This window comes from Cherax quadricarinatus, chromosome 7 (assembly GCF_038502225.1).
Source record: "Cherax quadricarinatus isolate ZL_2023a chromosome 7, ASM3850222v1, whole genome shotgun sequence".
Classification (NCBI taxonomy): Eukaryota; Metazoa; Arthropoda; class Malacostraca; order Decapoda; family Parastacidae; genus Cherax; species Cherax quadricarinatus.
In genome coordinates this window covers 447501-456652 of record NC_091298.1, presented here as the reverse complement: position 1 = coordinate 456652, position 9152 = coordinate 447501, and the positions used below count along the sequence as shown (strand labels likewise).

Below are 9152 nucleotides of genomic sequence, written 5' to 3'. Positions count from 1 at the left end.
TACTGGTAGTGTTGAGGGAGACACTACTGGTAGTGTTGAGGGAGACACTACTGGTAGTGTTGAGGGAGACACTACTGGTAGTGTTGAGGGAGACACTACTGGTAGTGTTGAGGGAGACACTACTGGCAGTGTTGAGGGAGACACTACTGGCAGTGTTGAGGGAGACACTACTGGTAGTGTTGAGGGAGACACTACTGGCAGTGTTGAGGGAGACACTACTGGTAGTGTTGAGGGAGACACTACTGGTAGTGTTGAGGGAGACACTACTGGTAGTGTTGAGGGAGGCACTACTGGTAGTGTTAAGGGAGACACTACTGGTAGTGTTGAGGGAGACACTACTGGTAGTGTTGAGGGAGACACTACTGGTAGTGTTGAGGGAGACACTACTGGTAGTGTTGAGGGAGACACTACTGGCAGTGTTGAAGGAGACACTACTGGCAGTGTTGAGGGAGACACTACTGGTAGTGTTGAGGGAGACACTACTGGGAGTGTTGAGGGAGACACTACTGGCAGTGTTGAGGGAGACACTACTGGCAGTGTTGAGGGAGACACTACTGGCAGTGTTGAGGGAGACACTACTGGCAGTGTTGAGGGAGACACTACTGGCAGTGTTGAGGGAGACACTACTGGCAGTGTTGAGGGAGACACTACTGGCAGTGTTGAGGGAGACACTACTGGTAGTGTTGAGGGAGACACTACTGACAGTGTTGAGGGAGACACTACTGGCAGTGTTGAGGGAGACACTACTGGCAGTGTTGAGGGAGACACTACTGGCAGTGTTGAGGGAGACACTACTGGTAGTGTTGAGGGAGACACTACTGGCAGTGTTGAGGGAGACACTACTGGCAGTGTTGAGGGAGACACTACTGGCAGTGTTGAGGGAGACACTACTGGCAGTGTTGAGGGAGACACTACTGACAGTGTTGAGGGAGACACTACTGGCAGTGTTGAGGGAGACACTACTGACAGTGTTGAGGGAGACACTACTGGCAGTGTTGAGGGAGACACTACTGGGAGTGTTGAGGGAGACACTACTGGCAGTGTTGAGGGAGACACTACTGGCAGTGTTGAGGGAGACACTACTGGCAGTGTTGAGGGAGACACTACTGGCAGTGTTGAGGGAGACACTACTGACAGTGTCATTATATTCAAGACTACAGTGATCTTTAAGTAACAAGTACCCTGTTAAGTAACACTGTGTAACTACAACAAATACTGATGCAATAAACACTCTGCAATACAACTTGTAGTTACTTGGTGATGCAACAACAACAGCAGCAGCTGCTGCTGTTGTTGTTGATAGTAACAGGAAAGGTAGTAACAGCAGTGGTGGTGGTAGAAGCCATGATAGTAGCAGTAGTAGTGGTCGTGAGTACCACCTTACAAGAACACGGACCTGAGTACCACCTTATAAAAACACGATCCTGAGTACCACCTTACAAGAACACGGACCTGAGTACCGCCTTATATAAACACAGACCTGAGTACCACCTTACAAGAACACGGACCTGAGTACCGCCTTATATAAACACAGACCTGAGTACCACCTTACAAGAACACGGACCTGAGTACCGCCTTATATAAACACAGACCTGAGTACCACCTTACAAGAACACGGACCTGAGTACCGCCTTATATAAACACAGACCTGAGTACCACCTTACAAGAACACGGACCTGAGTACTACCTTATAAGAACACGGGCCTGAGTAGCAACGTACAAGAACACATCACATGACAATATACACACTGCTACAACTCATCGTTGCAAATATTGTAGACAAGAGAACAATAACGTGATTAATATTTTTAACATCTTTCAAAGAACCTGTCTTGATGCTGCTCCAGGACTCTTCATCCAAGGCACCGGAGCTACCCTCCCTATCCTTATATCACTCATTATCTACCTATCACCAGAATTACAATAATAATGATAACAATGATAATGATAATATTAAGGTAGCGACTGTCTCAAGTCTCAATTTCCATTTATTAAGGTGTACAAGTTACCTTTGTTACACAGCTTTTATGTTAAGTATACAACCATTTGAGGTCAGCATGTCTTAGGTTATGTATGAGAGGTGGTGAGGGCTGTATGAGGTTATGTATGAGAGGTGGTGAGGTCATTATGAGGTTATGTATGAGAGGTGGTGAGGTCATTACGAGGTTATGTATTTGTAGGGTACTCTGAGTATCTTACACGTTATAAAGGATGCACCAAACACCCACTTGCACTTCTGCCAACCAAGGTGGCAGTTATGGACTGTGCCGGTGTAGGGGCCTCCAACTGCTCTGGGAATGGCTGCCTGATTCAAATACCAGCCAGTTAGTGTGTTTAGGTATTAAGAATTGACGTAATACTTAAACACCTAGTCTTGAGTCAGTGTCTCACTTGTTGCGGCTGAGTACACATACTCTATTTTTTTGTATGAATTATGAGTCAAAAGCAGTGAGTAAATTCACCTCTTGGTGGGTTCCTTAGTGACATAACTTACCATTAGCTGCCACTCGCCTTCCATTAGTACCTTACTAATACGTCAGTATGTGATATGTTATGGTGCTAAGGTGACGTCAATATGTCACATGTCATGCACCTCACATGGAGACACCTCAGGTTATGTAGGTGAAGTGTTATCATTGTTAGTAAAGCTATATAATGATTATTTTGTTTCCTCTCGACAGGCTAACGCTGCTGTCATCATCCATGGTTATGATGATCATCACAGGTCATCATGATCCACACTGCTACACCACACAGCAAGGTAGGTTCATTAATCATCAGTTTTAATTGACCTCTTCATACTAATATTGAGCCTCGGTGAAACCTCACAACATAATTCCCTCATTCAATATTATAATTAAATTTACAACATTACCCAAATTATGGTCAAGAATTTCTTTTAATAAAATGTGGCGCATAATTGTATCTCGTGAATATTGATTGTTAAACCATGGTGGTCCTGGTTGACCTAGTTTGGTTGACTGGTAAGTCATGATGGTCCTGGTTGAGCTGATTTGGTTAACTGGTAAGTCGTGGTGGTCATGATTGACCTGGTTTGGTTGACTGGCAAGTCGTGGTTGACCTGATTTGGTTTACTGGTAAGTCGTGGTGTACCTGGTTGATCTGGCTTGGTTGACTGGTGAGTCGTGGTGATCCTGGCTGACCTGGTTTGGTTGACTGGCAAGTCGTGGTTGACCTGATTTGGTTTACTGGTAAGTCGTAGTGAACCTGGTTGATCTGGTTTGGTTGACTGGTAAGTCGTGGTGATCCTGGCTGACCTGGTTTGGTTGACTGGCAAGCCGTGGTGGTCCTGGTTTGGTTGACTGGTAAGTCGTGGTGATCCTGGCTGACCTGGTTTGGTTGACTGGCAAGCCGTGGTGGTCCTGGTTTGGTTGACTGGTAAGACGTGGTGGTCCTGGTTGACCTGGTTTGGGCCACTGTCACTAATGGTCAGTAAAACAGGTGAAAGACTAAGAATGAATCAGAGAGCTTGGGAGGTACTATCTTGAGGAGAGGAGAAACATCTGTATGTGAAAATATCTGCGATGAACAAGATCTTTCATCCTTCTGTCACAAACTGCATAAGTGCCTGCAGGCAGTGCATGGTGACCCAGGATACAATTAATATTTTTGCAGCTAATTGATTAATTAGGTGGTGAACCAGGAACTCTGGTTATACTACCGGAGAGCTGGTTAAATATACGTGTACATCAGAGGTGTGCTGGCGTGTGCGCGCCTTCCTGCGCTCCTGCACAGGAGCCGACATGAGGGTACCGCGATGACATATATGGCGCAGCGGACGGGCTTATATGAATAATGAGAATTCTTACCTCAAAGTTGTGTGGGATGTCACCTACTTCCTGCCTCTGAGACGAGTGCCAGACTAGAGAAGGATGGTGCCCACATATTGCGCATATTAAGAACTGCTCTGCCACTTGTCACAACTCGCAATATTTTTTCATATTATTTTCAGAAAACTCTCACCTTGACCGATCACCTGAATGTGATTGAAATGTGTTGAAGAATTCACGCCAGCTCCTCATTCTTTAAAGGAAGGATGAATTAGGACAACACACCTTCCTTCATCATATCGTGTTCATCTACCTCGTCTTCTGCACCAACACATTCTATATTATCTTCTTATCTTACTTCTATACCTTTCCTTGAGTTCTATACTCCATCTGGTAACTTAATATATCTCTACATTATAACTTAATATATCTCTACATCATCTTGTAACTTAAGTAGTATTTGTGAATCTTACTTACCAGTCTTCAGATCTTTATATATTCTTCTTTTTTGTATCAGAGACATTTGCTTGTAGCTGATAGCTGAGGCAGCTGCCTCAGCTATCAGCTACAAGCGTTGCATAGTCCTATGGGTTTAGCGCTCCCCCTTGATTATAATAATAATAATACCCCTGTTTACTTTCATAGCACTTGTTGTTTTGATTAATTTTACTTTCTCATCGCTGTAATCTTCATAATTATCATCATCATAATTATTTTTGTGGTATACTCATTTATACTGCGGATCCGAAATGAAAGTCGTGTAAACTTGAGCACCGAAATAAGAAAGCATTCACAGAGCACACACACACACACACACACACACACACACACACACACACACACACACACACACACACACACACACACACACACACACACACATTACTCCAGCTGGGGTAACACTAAACTACTGACCTGTAACCTTGACATGCGTAATGGAGAAGATCAAAAGGAGAATGATGGAGCACCTAGGGAGAAGAGGATTAATACACGACAACCAGCATGTGGATTTCTTAAGGTTGTGACTTGTAGACCAACTTACTGCAGTTCAATGACAGCGTAGCGGAGATAAAACAGGAAAGAGCGTGGCAGGTGAACAGCATATTCCTGTATTAAGTCATTTAATATCGTACCAGAGCAAAGACTGATCCACAAAGTTAAGAGTAGACAGATAGTGCATCTTGATAAATAAGACATATATGCAACACTTGAGTATCTTTACTGTGGTAACGTTTCGCCACACAGTGGCTTAATCAGTCCAATACAAAGAAGAATGAAGATCAGAAGGAGTTTGAGGTAATCAGTCCCTCACCCTGGAGTCGATGTACTCAGTTCTCTGAACCATTTATTTACATAATGGGTCTTGCACTATAGTTGATCAAAGAATGCCTAAAGGGAATTGTACTGAAAAGGAAGGATGCAACATAATTAATATATCTGATTCGTATTTAACTGTGTTAAGTAGTGAACCCGCGAGTGTCATTCAACGCAAAGACTGGTGGAGGATCGACCATCGACTGCTACTCTCAATACAGACACTGCTCTGGCAGCCAGTCTTGCCTCCACTCACGTGAAGTGAAGTTACACCAGGGTTAGTACTGTCATCAGCGAGGTTAGTCATACACAAACCTCACACTAAAAACAGTCACAAATTTTGCCCTTTGGGAACAATGTAAAACTGAGAAGAAAAATTTGAAAAGATATGGAAAGACTAAACGATGACATGGAGTGACTACTGTTCCGGTCGTATATTGATTTGGATTGACTACAGTTACAATCGTACAATGACTGGGGGTGATTACAGTTAGTCGTATGATGACTAGGGCTGACTGCAGTTATAGTCTTACGAATGACTACTCAATTTTTAACAACAGAAAACGAAGTTATGAAAAATCAGTTTACTGTTAAGAGATATACTGGAAGGCAGAGACTGTACACTTTGATGGATATTAACATAATGAATGGTATCAGCGGCACATGTGCGCTTTTCAGACCTGGAAGACGCACTGAAGTGTGATGACCAAACCATGGAAGACATAACAACAACATACAAGATACTCAAGGACTGTATTGAGAAGACAGAGATACGGTTTGAAAGGCGAGGTTGAAGAATGTCACCTCGCTTGTGACTACTGTTAGCATGACCACCATCACCTTTCCAGGGACCACAGATATATAAATATATATATAAATTATATATATATATATATATATATATATATATATATATATATATATATATATATATATATATATATATATATATATATCATTTACCAAACTGCGGCAGGTCAAGAATCGACCCCATAACACATTGTCCCGCCTCAAGAGGCCACACAATGTACATGTCACCTTATCATCTGAGCCATCGATCCTACAAACAACATGAGGCGGGTATTCAAACAGAAGGAGGCTGAAATTAATCCTCGAGCATACATCTGTCACGAGTGTCCTCGCAACATAAAACAAGCCTAGTTCGCTAGGTTCATGTTTGTAGGATCGATGGCTCAGATGGTAGGGTGATATGTACAGTGTGTGGCCTCTTGAAGCGGGACAATGTGTCGTGGGGTCGAATCCTGGCCTGCTGCAGTTTGGTAAATGATTAAAAAACCATTAGTTTCGTGGTTTCATTGATATATATATATATATATATATATATATATATATATATATATATATATATATATATATATATATATATATATATATATATATATCTATATATATATATATATATATATATATATATATATATATATATATATATTCCAAACACCAACGGGAGGAGTAGAATGATAGCTCTAGGCCTTTCGTGTTGCAATCAACACATAATCAGAAGCTTGCAGTGCTGCAGAAAAGAGGAGGAAGTCCAAGGAAATTCGTTCAGGGAAATAAATTTTGCTGGAAGTGATGCTGTGACAATATTGTCATATTTTGCGTTTAGAAAGTTGGGAAGGTGGTAGAGGAGAGAGGCAAGATATATGTTGAGCACTGAGTTTTCTGAAGGTATTTCTGAGAGTTTTATCTAGCAGAGCTCCAGAAGACAGTTCATGTGCTTCTCTGATGACATGTTCCATGTGATGCTAACAGTGGCATGAAGTCAGTTGGAACTACAACTGACTTTGTCACACTGAAAATGTTTAACTGAAATATATTTAGAAACTAAATATATAGGAAATAAAATAAGTTTGTGAAAGTCACAGGAGAGAGAGAGAGAGAGAGAGAGAGAGAGAGAGAGAGAGAGAGAGAGAGAGAGAGAGAGAACCGATGCGTCACACTGACTGCAACGCCCGTCACACGATGCGTCACACTGACTGCAACGCCCGTCACACGATGCGTCACACTGACTGCAACGCCCGTCACACGATGCGTCACACTGACTGCAACGCCCGTCACACGATGCGTCACACTGACTGCAACGCCCGTCACACGATGCGTCACACTGACTGCAACGCCCGTCACACGATGCGTCACACTGACTGCCACCGTCAGTGTTGCTTCCGCACTGTACTACTGGACACATGGTAGTGGGGCTGACAACATGCGTCAAGCGGCCACACTGTACTACTGGACACATGGTAGTGGGGCTGACAACATGCGTCAAGCGGCCACACTGTACTACTGGACACATGGTAGTGGGGCTGACAACATGCGTCAAGCGGCCACACTGTACTACTGGACACATGGTAGTGGGCTGACAACATGCGTCAAGCGGCCACACTGTACTACTGGACACATGGTAGTGGGCTGACAACATGCGTCAAGCGGCCACACTGTACTACTGGACACATGCCACACTGTACTACTGGACACAGTAGTGGGCTGACAACATGCGTCAAGCGGCCACACTGTACTACTGGACACATGGTAGTGGGCTGACAACATGCGTCAAGCGGCCACACTGTACTACTGGACACATGGTATGACAACATGCGTCAAGCGGCCACACTGTACTACTGGACACATGGTAGTGGGGTTGACAACATGCGTCAAGCGGCCACACTGTACTACTGGACACATGGTAGTGGGCTGACAACATGCGTCAAGCGGCCACACTGTACTACTGGACACATGGTAGTGGGCTGACAACATGCGTCAAGCGGCCACACTGTACTACTGGACACATGGTAGTGGGCTGACAACATGCGTCAAGCGGCCACACTGTACTACTGGACACATGGTAGTGGGGCTGACAACATGCGTCAAGCGGCCACACTGTACTACTGGACACATGGTAGTGGGCTGACAACATGCGTCAAGCGGCCACACTGTACTACTGGACACATGGTAGTGGGGCTGACAACATGCGTCAAGCGGCCACACTGTACTACTGGACACATGGTAGTGGGGCTGACAACATGCGTCAAGCGGCCACACTGTACTACTGGACACATGGTAGTGGGCTGACAACATGCGTCAAGCGGCCACACTGTACTACTGGACACATGGTAGTGGGGCTGACAACATGCGTCAAGCGGCCACACTGTACTACTGGACACATGGTAGTGGGCTGACAACATGCGTCAAGCGGCCACACTGTACTACTGGACACATGGTAGTGGGGCTGACAACATGCGTCAAGCGGCCACACTGTACTACTGGACACATGGTAGTGGGCTGACAACATGCGTCAAGCGGCCACACTGTACTACTGGACACATGGTAGTGGGCTGACAACATGCGTCAAGCGGCCACACTGTACTACTGGACACATGGTAGTGGGGTTGACAACATGCGTCAAGCGGCCACACTGTACTACTGGACACATGGTAGTGGGGCTGACAACATGCGTCAAGCGGCCACACTGTACTACTGGACACATGGTAGTGGGGCTGACAACATGCGTCAAGCGGCCACACTGTACTACTGGACACATGGTAGTGGGGCTGACAACATGCGTCAAGCGGCCACACTGTACTACTGGACACATGGTAGTGGGGCTGACAACATGCGTCAAGCGGCCACACTGTACTACTGGACACATGGTATGGGGTACTACTGGACACATGGTAGTGGGTAGTGGGCTGACAACATGCGTCAAGCGGCCACACTGTACTACTGGACACATGGTAGTGGGGTTGACAACATGCGTCAAGCGGCCACACTGTACTACTGGACACATGGTAGTGGGCTGACAACATGCGTCAAGCGGCCACACTGGGACACTGACAACATGCGTCAAGCGGCCACACTGTACTACTGGACACATGGTAGTGGGGCTGACAACATGCGTCAAGCGGCCACACTGTACTACTGGACACATGGTAGTGGGGCTGACAACATGCGTCAAGCGGCCACACTGTACTACTGGACACATGGTAGTGGGGCTGACAACATGCGTCAAGCGGCCACACTGTACTA

The 9152-nt window shown here is 45.2% G+C and overlaps 1 protein-coding gene across 1 annotated transcript in view; it reads left to right on the top strand.

Moving 5' to 3' along the window:
• Nucleotides 1–2681: 2681 nt before the first annotated feature.
• The window catches only part of LOC128686838 (leukocyte antigen CD37-like), a gene marked incomplete at its 5' end in the record, with an annotated part of 188241 nt that continues 181770 nt past the window's right edge, over nt 2682–9152 (top strand). The window contains 1 exon segment of the mRNA XM_070082122.1: nt 2682–2761.